The sequence below is a fragment of the Dasypus novemcinctus genome, chromosome 10, assembly GCF_030445035.2.
Source record: "Dasypus novemcinctus isolate mDasNov1 chromosome 10, mDasNov1.1.hap2, whole genome shotgun sequence".
NCBI classification, from domain to species: Eukaryota; Metazoa; Chordata; class Mammalia; order Cingulata; family Dasypodidae; genus Dasypus; species Dasypus novemcinctus.
This window is the reverse complement of record NC_080682.1, coordinates 65,394,857-65,410,418: the sequence shown is the minus strand read 5'-3', so window position 1 is coordinate 65,410,418 and position 15,562 is coordinate 65,394,857. Positions and strand designations below refer to the sequence as shown.

Below are 15,562 nucleotides of genomic sequence, written 5' to 3'. Positions count from 1 at the left end.
ACATTATGGAATATCTGTCACATCCAAATCCCAAGGCACAGTCAGGGTGCAGATGGCGGAGCTAGAGAATGGACTTTGGCATAGGTCCCATGCCCTCCAGGAGCTCACTTCTATGGTCACTTATTACTCAGTGACTCAAACCTTTTTTTCTGGGGAAAGAAATAGAAAATAGCTAAAGAAATAAAGAAATTACATCAAGAGCTAAAGCAGGGGTCTGAAAACTACAGCCTGCCAACAAAAGGCAGTTCACCTGTTTTTGTAAGTAAAGCTTTGTTAGAACACAGCTATGCTTACTTGGTTTTTTTTATCCCCCCACCCCCACACACACACTTTGTGGCTTGCTTGCTTGCTGTCTGCTCTTCTGTGTCCATTCGCTTCACACTCTTCTGTGTCTTTACGTGTCTCCCTGTTTGGCTGGCTCACTTTGCTGAGTCAGCTCTCCACTGCGCTTGCCGGCTGGCTTCACTCCACGGCGCTTGCGGGCAGGGCGGCACTCTGGCGGGTGCAGGCAAACCTGCCTTCACAAGGAGGCCCTGGACGTGAACCCAAAGCCTCCCATATGGCAGACGGGAGCCCAACTGGTTGAGCCACAGCCACTTCCCTGTGCTCACTTGGTTTTGATGATGGAGTTGAGTAGATGGGGGCAGAGCCGCTTGGCCCCTATCTTATCTCTTTTTGTCCCTCCCTCTCTGCCTCCCTTCCTCCATCCAGAATGAGTGTCCTCCTTTTTAGCAGGAAGTAGCAGCTGGAGTTCAGCATGAGCTCCCTGCTCTAACACCCCAAAGCAATTGACACTAGTTTCAATAACCAACCCCAATTCCTGGAAGAAAACTCTGGTTGGTCTGACGTGGTGTTTACCCATTATGCCTGCCCTGCACCTCTCAGCTTTGCTCTGTGCCCCAGGGCCTGGCCCCTGCAGAAAGTGTTTCCCAAGCTCTCCTATAGCCGGCTTCCCATGAACCCAGCCAATGGGAGACACAACTGAGAGTCCAGAAAGCTGATAAAGGACAAAAACAGTATTTCCCCCTCCTGCTCTGTTCTACGTGACATCTCATGCAGCAAATGCATCTTCCCCATGACTCCAGTTCCTGTTGTCTGCTTTCTGTGTTTCCAGTTGCTCACTGGTGATCCTGGCTCCTGGGCTGTGATAACACCATCTACTCTTCCGGCCTAGGGGTGCTAATGGTTTCTTGCAGTTGTTAACTCTGGATTGACTTACTGCTTCCTTTTAGGCTTCTCAGCAATTCCATCACTTGTATAACCAATTATCTGCTTTTAATTTCCTTCATTATTAATACTCAGAATCTTAGTCTATACTAATAGATCCTGACAGAATTACCCTGACCAGGATAGCTGGGATAATAGGATGGCGCTACCCTCTTCTCAGATTTTGAGAAGGGATGTGGGCAAGCAAGTAAAGAGACCAAGACGTCCTCTGCTACTGGCTGCAAAAGGGATAGCAGTAAAGAGGAGGATAAATATTGTCAGGTCCCTAACTGAGAATTTAGGACATGGGAAAGAAACATCTTTAGTCCCTAATTTTCTTTCCACCGCCTTGACCTTGGCTAGCCTAGTAAGGAGGGATTCAGCGGGTACTCTTGGTATCAGGCTTTTCCAAGGTTAACATTAGCATAACCTAATCTTCATCTGACTAAACTAAAAAAAAAAATCATTCTTTGTCAATTGAAAAGTTGTTACTTTCTTACAAAACTAAAGGGAAACATGCAACATTATGAATTGCCAGTTCACTTCAAAATCTCTAGTGTGAAGGGTTTTCTTTTTTTTTTGAGTGAAAATGTCAAATATTTGTGGGTTATAAACTCACATTAAATCAATCTATATGTTTAAATTAATAGTTTTATCTGCAAAGTAAATGCACACTTGTTTCTAGTAATGCTTGCAATAAAAACTACCTCTCCTAGGTGTCTTAGCTATTACAGCTATGGGCAATTGGTAGCAGTCAGGAAAACCTGATCGTTCCCCTCCCCCCAAAGAGAGTTTAGCTGCCTTCAGATATGGCTGAATTTATTTACTGCCTTAGGCTCCCGGTCCCATGCTGGGAGAATTCCTGTGTTTGTAAGGTTTCCTTTCAAGGAACAAAGAACTCTTCACAACATAGCTCATGAAATGGAAAATGAAAGTCAAAACTGGACATTCTGTCACTCAGCAGGAACAAGCAATGAAAAAGTAAAGTCATTTCTAGAGTTGTCTAAGTTAATGAACCATGGGCAATAAATGACCTACATCTGGGGCAATTCCAGAGTATGAAGATGAAGAATTGCTGAGACAGAGAGGTAGCATATTCAGCAACAAGACAAGTTTACAGGGCCCTTTGGAGAGATTGGAGTCTGGCCCAGTAGGAGAAAACTTGCAAATTGGAACCTCTGAGCTTTCGAGTGTGTTCTTTAGGCAGGACCTCCATCTAGTGGTTATCAGTGGAAATTAACCTACGGCCTTGATCAAATGCACACACATACAATTTCATTTCTCAAACTTTATGAGGTGGCACCAAACTAAAAGAGCTCCCTCTTTTTGTTTGGCATGGGAAAATTCCTCTCCTGAGTCCAATGAACTCTTTCACCTCTATCACCAAAAACTGCAGATTTAGGCATACCCTCTCCATTCATGGAAATTTCATATCCTTTCAGCTACTTTGCACATAGAAGAAAAATGTGATGCCTAATGGTCAAAAGGAATGATGATTTGTGTATGTCAAGCAGGGTGTGGAGGTGGGGGAATAATGTATATGCATGTATGGTGTGTGTGTGAGTGTGTGTTTGGTTGGGATGTTCTGAGAAAGTTCAGTTGTGTAATGAAGACGGGAAAATGACAATTGCTAAAGGTGGAGGCACAGAATATCTATCAGTAAGAACAAAAGGAGATTGAATGAATGTTTATTGGACAATAAGACAAAAGCAGGTGCACAAGCTTGCAAGGGGGGGACAGTATGGCTCCTCACAGGGCTGGGAAGCAAAGGGTGACCAAAACAAGACAATTCAACCTGGATATACATATTGCATGTTGCTGAACAAGTAACCCCTACCAGCATACAACCTTAAATATAAGTCCTTCTCCCTCTGAGCCTCTGATATTCTCTTGAATGTATATTAAAGCTTCTTGGGCCACCTACCTCTTTGTAAGTCTGATAAGTCCTATAGGTCTTCTTCCTTATTTACATATAATTTTGCACAAAGTTTTTATGATTTGAGGACCTCCCCAACATCCATCCCTGCTGTCTAGATTCACTACTGTATAGAAAATAGAACTGTGGCATTCCCCCCAGCATGGGACATGACACCCAGGGATGAGCCTCCCTGGCACCGAGGGATCACTACCAAATACCAGCTGAAGATGCAACTAGAAAATGACCTTGAATTAAAGGTTCAATGCGGATCAGCAGAATATCCCTGTCTACATATAATAACATGACTTTAAAATGCTGTTTGACCTAATGTAAGGGGGAAATGGAAAGGAGAAATGAGTTTATATGGCTACTAGTCTCTAAAAAAGAGTCTGGAGGTTGTCAGAAGGATTGCCCTTGTACACAACTGAGCAGAGTCTAAGAGACAGATGAAGTAGATACAACCCCAGGTATTGGTTCTTTTGAGGGATAAAGAGACCCACGGGTTCTATGGTCATGGCAGATGGGGTTCACTGCCATGTCAGATGGCCCTTCTTTGGAGCTGGTGTTTCTGCGTGATGGAACTGGACTCAGAGGGGATCTCTTTTCACAAGACTTTCATGCTACTTTACTGGAATTGTAGTTGGTGTTGAGGTTGAAGATATATTTAGAGGATTTGAATCTCTGGACTGACAATATGATAGCCAGGCCCTGAGCCTCAACAGACTTCAGCTCCTACACTCTGATTTACTGGACTTACCCCACTCAGCTAACATGGAGTTGAAGAAGGTCAACCACCACACCATGGAGCCTAGAGTGCCTACAACTGAAAGCAGGAGGATTGCATCCAGTATCCATGTAGAATCTAAGCCCCCACTTGACATAGATGTGCAACAGACACAACCAATCCAATGTCCACAGAGAAAATGTGGCATTGGTGTGGGAAGGGTGGTCATGGTGGCTGCTGGGTGTGGGGAATGGAAGGAAGAGATGAGATGGGGAGGCGTTTTCGGGACTTGGAGTTGTCCTGGGTGGTGCTTCACGGACAACTACGGGACATTGTAGATCCCCCCAGGGCCCACTGGATGAAACGTGGGAGAGTGTGGGCTATGATGTGGACCATTGACTATGGGGTGCAGCGATGCCCAGAGATGTACTTACCAGGTGCAATGGATGTGTCATGATGATGGGAGAGAGTGTTGCTGTGGGGGGAGTGGGGGGTGGGGGCGGTGGGGTTGAATGGGACCTCATATTTTTTTAATGTAATATTTTTTTTAAAAATGAATTTAAAAAAAAAGGAAATAGAACTGTGAAATTCTTGGCAATGGTGCAGTTTTCACCATTCATTAATATTTCCTCACTCCTGCTCTTAAGTGATTTTCAGTTCCTCCTCTGTGTGCTCTCACACATTATTCAATACCACTGATGGTCTTCCCCATCGTTTTTCATTTCTCTTTTTCCTCATCTATGTGCTTTCTTCATTTGACATATCTCTGTTCATCCACACTAAGAGCAAAGAGCATTTATAAAGGAAATCTCTACGCCCATCAAGAGACAATCAGAAAATATGACATGGGAAAGCAGATAAAAAAGAGTGGGTAAGAATGGAAGTTGAAGAGGCAATCACAGTTTGAAAATGAAGGAAAAGAGATACAGAAGACACCAAATAAAGGCAGCACAATTTTAGGGCAGCAGTTTTCACCTTTTGTGAGTTTATGGCACATTTTCAAATACTGGAAATCTTGGTGGCAAACCTGAAGTGAATGTGTGGCAGACTCTTTTCTTTCTCCCAGAGATGACCAAAATAATGTCTCCCCTTCCACACACTCTCCCTACAGTGTGACTTTGACACGGCCCCATTGAGAGGTGGGTCTATGTCTCCTCCTCACAGACGTGAGTGAGCTGTGACTCACAACAAATACAGTGCAGTGGAAGAGAATTCCAAGCCTGGGTTGGAAAAGGCAAGAACACTTGTACTAGACCCTGAGTCACCAGGTAAGGCACTTGAAGGTTCTGAGGCTATTGGGCTGTGAGGCAGTCAAAATATTTCATGTGAAGAGACCAGTTGGAAAAGCTCTGAGACTACCTAAAGGAGAAATGTGGTAGATTGAGTCATGTTCCCCACAAAGACATGCTCAAGTCCTAATCCCAGGTTCCATGGGTGTGAATTCATTTGTAAGTAAAATCTCGAAGGTCCTATTAAGATGAGGCCAAAGTAAATCAGGGTTGGCCTTAATCTAATATGACTGGAGTCCTTATAAGGAAATGTGCACACAGAAGTATAAGCCACAGGAGGCAAGAGAAAGAGCCAGATCGCCCTGTTACGGAGGCAGGGATTGATTGCCAGACAGTCACCTCCAGAACTCTACAGACAGATAAGGCATGCCTGCCTGGTTTTGGACTTCTAAGCTCCACATTGTGAGCCAATAAATTGCTGTTGTCTAAGCTGACCAATTTGTGGCAAACCAAGACAAGAGATATGAGAGAGACAGAGAGAGAGACAAGAGATATGAGAGAGAGAGAGATGCCTGGCTGGTCCCCAGGTGTGCCAGCCACCAACAGACTTAAACTGCATGAGAGACCCCAAGTCTGAACCACCTGGCAATGCCTTTCAGTGAATCTCTAACCCATAGAAACCAAAAGACAATATAATAATTGTTGCATGAAGGCAATAAATTTTGGAGTAATTCATTAAATAGGAATAGATAACAGGAGCACAATGAAAGGCAAAACAATGCTAAATGAGTCAGGGATCATTAGTGTGTAATAACTAAGCCAGAATAATTGGGTCTTACACTGTCTATAAAAGCATCCTCCTTTTTTTGAATGGATTTCTCCTTGGTAGGATTCCTCTTTTAGTATACTCAAACTCCTACACACTACCCTACAGTGCCTCCCTGGCCAGTGTAACTCAAGGTCTCATCTAACAGACATTACCATAATAATAGCAGAAGTATCAAAATCAAAATCAGGTGGCCCGCCCAACACCCAGATCTTGGCTCTTAATACTATTCTCTAATAGAAGGAGCCAAGGATCTTTGGAGAAATGGCTAATTCCAGAACCAGGAGAGAGAAAATTCAAGGTGAACCTGGAGTATCATGTAGTGCCAGAAAAAAAAAAAAAAAAAGAAGAAGAGTGGAAAATAAAGAAGAAAAAAGGATGGAAGCACATCAAGGGTACACAGGAACCAACCTGAAAGAGCTTCCAGTGGCCAAAGCTGGAACAATTTGAGCAACAAAAATAAATAACATAGTATTGTATTATAATCACTGCTATAAATATTCACAAATCCCCCCTTTATAAATAACGGCTAACAATAACTGCTAACATATATTACTTCCTATATGCCTGCTTCAGTTTGAAACACTTGTATAGATTATTTTAATCCTCACAACACCCTACCGGGCAGCCACCACTGTCATCATCATTTTACAGATGAGGAAGCCAAGGCTTGTACTATCAGGGCACAAATGGAAAAGGGTACCAGTTGGGCAGCGCATCGTAGGGGCTGGCAGCCATAAGGAACAATTCTTGGTGGCACTAGCCTCCTTAGGCCCTGGCCAGATACTCACATCCTGGGGACATCCTGTGTGTCTCTGAAGGCCTCCAACCTTTTCAAGGCACACAGAAAAGTTCTGATAAATTTACTCAACATTTCACAGCCAAGGACTTAGCCTACATCTCTCTGATACCAAAGTGTGATCTCTGGAGCTCTCCACCCTCGAATAAGAGCTACAACCCTGAACCCAGCATTCTGATAATAAAACTGATATTCAACTTCTTTACACCTCGATTTCCCTTTTCATAAAATGAGGACACAGATATTACCCACCTCATTGAGTTGTTGTGAGAGTTAAGTGAGGTTATGGTTACACAGAGGTCAGAACAGTTCCCGGCACATAGTAAGTGCTCAATAAATGTCAGCTACCACTATTGTTACATGGGCCCCTAAGGACATATTCACTGTGGCTCTGTCTCTAGTTTGTTATTCTCTATGCCTCACTTTCCTCATCTGTGAGGTAAAATTCTTATTGAATGCCATTATTTTTATGCTACGCAATGGGAACACATTCATTTTTTAATCTATTCACTGACGAATGACTATTTACGGCATGCCAGCTATGGCACAATGTGAACAAGGTAGACAGTCTCCCTGTGTCCAAGGAGTTTATAATCTGTGGGGGGGGGGGCAGCAAATTAAACAAGCAGTTATGATAAGAGGGGATGAGCACTGTGGTAGTGAAGAATGGGGTGCTGTGGAGATGCACAGCAGGAGTAACTCACATAGTATAGAGTAGGGTTGGGGAGGTCAAGGATTAGTGATAATTAAGCTGAAACCTGGAGAATGGTTGGGAGTTAACCAGATGACGAGAAGAGAGAAAACTGTTCTAGGAACGGAGACAACACATCAAAGTCCAAATATCAGAGAAAACAAGGAAGTGGCTCTACCGTACTTCATCTGCTCTGTGACAGTGATTTTAAGATGCACCGTTACTCTATATACCCTGTAAGAAAGCATCACGTTGTTGCTTTTTTATAGCAAACTTTTGAGAAAAGTAGTGTTTTACCCTGTTTCATATGTGAACCCCAAGTTCAGAGAGGTGAAATAATTTTCCCAAGTTCACACAGCTAGTAAGTAATGGAGAGAGTATTTAGGTCCACTCTGAAAGGCTTCTATACCTCTGTCTCTCTGTAAAACCACAGCCCAAGGAAGAGTGGTTCAGAGTCTAGGCAGACCCCGGAGCTCAAGTAAAAGCAAGGCCCCAAAGACAGATGTTCTGCAAGGTCCTTGTGGCTCTGTGACAGAATCACTGCGCAGATCTGAAGCTGCATGAGTGTAAGGAGGACGCAATCAAGGAAGGGAAATGGATGGCGCATCCCTCTGAGTCTAAGCAGAGGTGAGTAAGTCAGCAGGAAAGGCAATAGGGAGAAGAAAAACAATTCTCAATAAAACTATGGTCCATGATTTTCTTATTACTTGGGGTTTTGATATTTTATGAAAAAACATTTTTAATATTTAAGATTTTTTATCATATTTTGCTCTATAAGTAAAAAATATGCAAAATAATTTGGTTTCAGTATTCCTGAGACTTTACTTTCAGAGTCAGATTCTTCTGCAAGACTTGCTTGATCAGAGGCATCAGAGTCACACTTTTCCACATAATATGGCCAAGTTTATTGATGATACAGCATTTCTTAAAAGAATTCTGGAAAGAACTGAGAGGCATTGGGGCTGATTTCTAAGCCAGGTTTGTGATCATGGGGAATTAGCCTAGATTTGATTCCCACTTGGGTAATGTTGCTAAATACCTCTGATTCACCACTTTCACCACCCCCTCCCCACGAATGTTTGGTTCCTAGAGATTCAAGGGGGTGATCTTCTATTGTTTCTGGAATTTTCTTCCAAGCTAACAGCCATTGTGATAGCTTTAAAATGGTTGCTTTTGATGTTTGTGCACATGGGGCAAAAATAATTATTTATAACTGTTGCCTTTTCTACAGTGATTTTCAGATATGTCCCTTTCTCAGACATGTTAAGATGTATAAAAAATGTGTATTTTCAATGGTGACGAAATATGGCTGAAGCATAGAGGGTGCGTGCGTGTGTGTGTGTGTGTTGTGGGTGCCAGGGAGAGGTGAACGAGTGATAAGTAGCCTGTGGTCCAGTCAAATAGCTTAAGAAGTTTTGACTTTATCCCAAAAGTATTAGTTAAGCTTAATTGCTGCAGAGGATAGAAAAGATTGAATGAGAGCAAGACTAAACTTAGCGAACCCAGGGAAGAGGCAGGCTACAGAGGATTCCTACTTTGTGTATTATTGTAATGAAGAGGAGATGTGATCCTCATCATCCCAACAACTCTTGGTAGGGACTTCAGAGATAAGATTTCTAACCCAAGGTAGGCTCTCCTGCAACTCCCAGGAAAAGCTGGCATCCCCAGGAAAGGATTAAATACAGAAAGACTCCTCATTTTTCACCTTGAATGAATATCCCAGATAGAAGAAACTTATCCCATAAGTTATCCTCATAGCATTCTTATTTGTTAAGTCAGATCGTCGTTGGAGCAGATGCTAAGATGGAATTAAAAGTGCAAGAGGCATATTGAGGGAAATGCCCATATAAGATGAAGGGGAGAGGAGGCAGGAGTAGTCAGGGGGTACTTTCAGCATAATGAAGATCTGACACCTGTGAAAGGACAGAGGAGGAAGGAGAATTGGGTAGGGAGAGCCTGAGACTGCAGTGCAGTGCAGCTCTGAGAGTCTCCGCGGGGCTGATGGGAAGTTCCTGAGGAGAGAGTTCTTGATGATAATTTCTTAGCTGTGCTAATACAATAAGGTTGTGTAAAGATGTTAACATTTTGGGATATGCAGGAACTGTTTGTGCTATTTTTGCTACTTTCACATGGACTCTGACCATTCTGACATGACTGTGCTAAGAGGAAGCCTAATTGAGCCTTATGTAGAAAGAGAGGCCATGTGGAGGAGGAGCACTGAGGTGCCAGACATGTGAGCAAAGTCTTTTTTGGATCATTACTTAGCTGCCAGTGAATACAGCCGAGTCAATGCTGGACGGTGCCTGGCACAGGTCTTAGAAGGGGGCAGTTGCTTTGTACTTGATGTTCCGCCCCCACCCCACTGTCTGTGCTCTAGCCTGTCCCACAGCACCATTATTTTTTGTTCTAATAATGTATGTGTGGCAGGGCAGTGAGGTGGAAGATGGACCTTGAGTTTGTACAGACTCCAGGAAACCTCTGGATGTTGTTGTGATAATTTAATTTTTAGCTCAAGGAAAATAAAAAATCAGCTTGTTCCCTTGTGTGTTTCTTCTCCTAGAAGTGGAACTCAGCTAAATTTCAGGGAACAGAGAGTTCAGGTTAGCTGGGTTCTGCTTGAGAGACTTTGCTGTGTCTCCCCTTTGAGCAGGCCAGTCCTGGCTCTCTTGCTTGGACAACGACCTACCTTCCTCTTCTCCCTAATACGTTAACTACCCTGAACAGCCCTGGGCCTCTGCGTTGAAGTAAATAAAATTTCCTCAGATAATAAAGCTAATAAGCGGTGCAGCTGAGATACAAACCCAGGCAGTAGGACTCCAGAATTTGTGCCCTTTACCACAAATCACATGCACTGGCAAAGTGAGTCAGAATATTTAGTAATAGTAAATAATCTGAGCTACTAACAGACGGCTTCTTAAGAATGTGCTTTCAAACTAATTTAAGACAGATAACTTTATTTCAGTGGCTATTGATACCAACAAAAACAGAATTAAAGCTACCACTCTCTAGTGGAAAGGGCACTGTGGCAAGAGTTAGGAGCCTTGTGTTCTGCAGAGCCCACTCTTCAAATAGCTGTATAGTCCTGGATAGATCACAACTTCTCTGGGCTTCAGTTTTTTGACCAGTGAAAAAAGGTGGGGTAATGCAAATGAACCCTCAAAGTCCGGTGGTAAAGTCTGTCACTCTATCTCAAAGCCATTAACAGGTACACCAAGTGGGTGAAACCACCAGTGATTATTATCGTGTGTCAAATATTGAATTTGAGGATGTAACTTAAACTTCACCAGTGGTTCTACAAAATTCAAATAATGTCTGGCAAGGCGAAGGGCTCTTGATCCTCCAGCTGAAAGCATAGGATTTCAAACTCCAGCCATCAACATTTTTGCCTTTCCTTTCACTGACAGAGTGTTTGCCTTAGTGGGGAGAGGGCAGTCCAGACTTGTGTTGACAGAGTCTGACTGTTGGGGAAAAGTACATACCTGGAGGGGAAACACTGTTTAACAAGAAACAAGGCATCAGACTCCACCTGACTCATTCCAAAAGGGGCCTCCCTCTGCCCTTACTTTGTTCCAACACTAGATCAGAGGCTCATGTGGAGACTTGCTGAAGTCAAACACCATCAAGAAAACTCCATCCCAGCCTTGCTGGAGAGGAAAACAAGATTCTCGCCAGATAGGCATTAGAGCCAAAGCAACTACTGGGAAGAGCTGGAGACACACAAACCAAGACTCCCAGAAATAACCAGCCCTCAGCACTGGTCCATACCATCCCTCACTCCTCACAGCCAAAGCCTACTACAAATATTCTTACTTATCCAAACCTTTTGGAGATCGTTTTTCTAATAGAAATTGAGACCAGTTTCTTTTCCTCGCTCCCAACCTGTGATGTCAAATCCATATTCCCATTCCAAGGCATCAAAGATTTCAGCCTTCATGATCGCACTTAGAGCTAAATAAATTTGGGTGAACCACTCAACATCTTAAAGGTTAAGTTCCCTCTCCTGTAAAATGGAAATAATAATGACAATGACATGGAAGGATTAAACAAGCTAACAAGTACACCTGGCACACAGCATGTGCTTAATAAGGGGAAGCTTCTTTATGAATCTTTTCATAATGAGCACCACAAGGTCAATCAATTTTAGATCCTTTAAATGAGGGGTTCTTAACCTTTTTTGTTTCATGGACCCCTTTGCCAGTCAGGTGAAAACCATGGACCCCTTTCTAAGTCCACACTATACTATGTATTATTTAATAAATATATCACACCTGCACCAATGCATCCCCACAAGAATAATGTTTTTTGAATTTCAGTTAAGTCCATGGACTCCTTGTTAAGAACCCCTGCTCTAAATCCAACCAGATTTGGGGAGGAAGCTCTTCTACTAGAAGTTTTCTAGAAGACTGTTTTCTGTGGCTTAAAACCATCCTTCTCTCACACAATTAGGACGACCCACACAAAATGTTAATAGATGGATAGATAAGAGATAAGAGATAAAGACAAATTATATTCCCAATTAAGTATGCATTCATTCAACAAACATTTAAAAGTAGCAGAATTTAGGTAAGCTAATCACTTCCTTTTTAAAAGAACTTCTACCTTACAACTTTTTTTTCACAAATCCTTAATCAATTCGATTCCCCCACCATGCTCTGTGAGTAAGGATAGGAAGGGATCTTTATTCATCTCCTACAGGTGAGTAAAAAGTCATAAAGAGCACTAGAGCGAGCACTGTAAGAGCATGGGTTTGAGTCCTGGGTCTGGTATTAGCTGTGTCTGCTTAAGAAAATGACTTTTTTTCATCTCATTTTCCTCATTGGTGAAATGGAAATAATCTGCCTATGTCATAGAATTATTGTGAGGATTAAATGAGGTCATATGTATTAGGGATTTGGTACATACACTGTCTAACACACAGCTTATCACACCATCATACAGTGATCACCAACATCATTTCCACAGTTCTTATTATTGTTCAGGGTCATATAGCAGAAATAGAATCAGGAGTAAAACTCCTGGTGACTGAATTTCAATCCAACATTTTCTGCCATACAAATTGTTTTCGTATGTGTCAGAACATCAATATTCTTCTTGAAGAGAACAATGTTTTATTTGACACATGAGTATGTAACCAAGCAAAGGAGATTAAAATACCTTCCCCATCCCTACTTCCCACCACCACAGATAAATGTCACTCCATGCTCCCAACTCTATTTACACTGTGCTAGTTTGAGGCTTTTCTGGACCCCAGGAAAATCATGTCCTAAGAGTTAATCCTCTCCTATGGGTGTGAGCCTATTGTGGATGGAACCTATTGATTCCATGACTTCAGCTAAGGGTCTTTTGATTAGTTTTCTTCAGTCAGGCAAGGCTTCACGAGGGTGGGTCTTAATTCTCTTACTGGAATCATTTATAAATGGGATGAATACAAAGAGAGAGAGAGAAGGCCACAGAAGCAGAGGAAAAAAAACTCAGAAGATGAGAGAGAGAGCTAGAGGAAGCCAGAAGCTGAAGCAACGAACCCTGGAAGAGAAGGGAGACCAGGTGATGCCACCATGTGCTTTGCCATACGATAGAAGAATGCAGGATTGCTGGCAGCCAGGCTTCCAGGAGAAAAGCATTGCCTGATGGAAGTCTTGATTTGGACATTTTCGTGGTCTTAGAACTGTAAGCTTATAAGTTAATAAATCATCTTTGTAAAAAGCCAACCCATTTCTGATATACAGCATTCCAGCAGCCTAGCAAACTAAAAAACAATCACAAAGATGGCTGCTCAGAGTGATCAATGCCTGATATTCACCTGAGACAATGGACAAAAATGCTTCCGTATCCTCTTTCTCCTGCTCACCTTGTCCTGCTCCCTCATTTCCTGTCGCTCTGTTGTCCTTTGACCAGTCATCTGATTTCGGCTCATGAACTCTATCAATTTTACCAGTTCCTGACTGCTTACTAGGAACTTGATCCTCCCAGGCTGTCCACTGTGCTCTTCTTGTTCATGAAGATGAACAAATTCCCACTTACGGCTGCCTTTAGACAAGGGACTGCTTCTACTCCTTTCCCAATGCCACACAAACTTCTGCCACCCCTTCCAAGCTCCCTCCCTCATCTTCCAAGAGAGGAAGCATTATTAAATTGGTCTGATTAGTCAAAATTCTAAGAATATTTCTTATACTGTATTTTCTTTGAGGCCAGGTCAATGTGTGTTAAAGGTGCAAACTCATCTTTCCCTTTATGTTCTCTACGTCGCTGGGAGTCTATATAAAGGCAAGCCAACAATATCGTTTCTCTCTCTGCATGCCTAAGCATGCTGGCTTTTGTCTTACTGGATAATTGAGCTGGTCAGAAGAATTAAGAGTTAAGCTTTTTGTAAGATTGAAAGCCTTACTTAGACCTCAAACTTAAGTCAACACTTTCCTCAGATCTCTATGTTGAGAGTGACTGGGCACTCATAGAGCTAATTAGATTCCCATTTAGCTGTTTTTCCTTCATTTAGCTTCCCTCAGGAAATCAACTGGGAGTAGAAGTGATTGGTAGAGTAGCTCTAAGCCTTTCAGGGCCTGGATATAAAACCATAAAACCCCACCTCAATTCCTAACACCGCTGTGACCTTTCCTCTTCATGCCGGGCCCCTTTCTTCACAGGTCCCTCCACCTGCAATCATCCCCTGGTAAAAAAGAAGAATTGTAAACATCCTGGCCTGTGCTCCCACTGGGCCCTCAGCCCAGAATTCCAGAATAACACCTACTTTATTCTGCCTCATTTTCCAAGGAATTCTTTACAACCGGTCGATCTTTCCCACAAGACAGGAAGCAATTCAAAAACAGAGAGCATGGTTTCTTCATTTCTGAAAGCTGCCCCAGCTTCTACCATACTGCTTTGCAAACCACAGATGCACAGTGTATATTGGTTGAATTGAATTGGTCAAAGAACCTGGTATTAGAAATTCCAGGGACATTGAACGTCTTGTGGGACCTTTGAAGCATGAATGGAAAACATTTTGCCAGAAGCTGGAAGGAATTCATCAAAGCACCAACATCTCGGGAAGCAGACTTGGCCCAGTGGTTAGGGCATCCACCTACCACATGGGAGGTCCGCGGTTCAAACCCCGGGCCTCCTTGACCCGTGTGGAGCTGGCCCATGTGCAGTGCTGATGCACGCAACCAGTGCCATGCCATGCAGGGGTTTCCCCCGCGTAGGGGAGCCCCACGCGCAAGGAGTGCACCCTGTAAGGAGAGCCGCCCAGTGCGAAAGAAAGTGCAGCCTGCCCAGGAATGGTGCCGCACACACACACAGATGACAGCAAAAAGAAACAGATTCCCAGTGCCACTGAGAAGGATAGAAGCGGTCACAGAAGAACACGCAGCAAATGGACACAGAGAACAGACAGCTGGGGAGGGAGGGTGGATAAATTTTTTTTAAAAAGCACCAACATCTTTGGCCTGCCTGCTTGTGAATCTATTTGCTTTTCTGTTTTCATCTTATATTTAATTACTAACAAGCTGCCTCATGTGTTTCCTTTTCTGCTACCAGAACACACTGTCAGTGAACTTTGAGTGTTAATCCAAACACTAATGCAGGAAGCACTGGTCAGCAAGGCTGAGCCTTGACTCCAGGGGCATGTTGAGGGACTCTAACACCGGGAGCCAATAGTCACACCTCATTACAAGCTCCTGTCTCTCTCAGAAGACCTCCAGGAGGTTCTGGGGGATAATAGAAGGAGCGCAGCAAGGGCATGGAGACTGAAGGTTCTATTCAGGTTCTAGACCTGCCACTTACTTATTGTATTTCCTTGTGCAAGTTGCTGGTCCTCTCTGAACCTTGGTTTCTTCATCTGTAAATGGAGAATAATGAAAATTAAATGAGTTTATATGAAAAAGCAAGTTGGAAATATTTCATATAGACTCTGTAAAAGTAATGCATTTTCATTTTCATAAATCAAACATGCTTCACCCAATAAAAGAATAAATGTGTCTCTCCCAAAGAGAGACTTGGCATGGCCAGGTTGAGATGAAGACTAAGTAACTATTACTAAAAGACAGCTGGGCAGAAAAGGCCAGATAATAAGTCTGTTCCAAGGACTCACCAAAAACGTAAGTGTTGAATGACTGGAAAATAAGCTCTTTTGTAAATAGGTTGCTGCTGTTTCCCCCACTCTTCTCCAACACTCTC

The 15,562-nt window shown here is 42.9% G+C and overlaps 1 long non-coding RNA gene across 1 annotated transcript in view; it reads right to left on the bottom strand.

Annotated features, from left to right (window-relative positions):
• Positions 1-15,562, bottom strand: part of LOC105745732 (uncharacterized) — an 87,298-nt gene that overhangs the window by 29,374 nt on the left and 42,362 nt on the right. The window contains exon 5 of the long non-coding RNA XR_009187611.1: positions 15,170-15,224. This is a non-coding gene — a long non-coding RNA (uncharacterized lncRNA). The remainder of the gene's footprint in view (positions 1-15,169; positions 15,225-15,562) is intronic.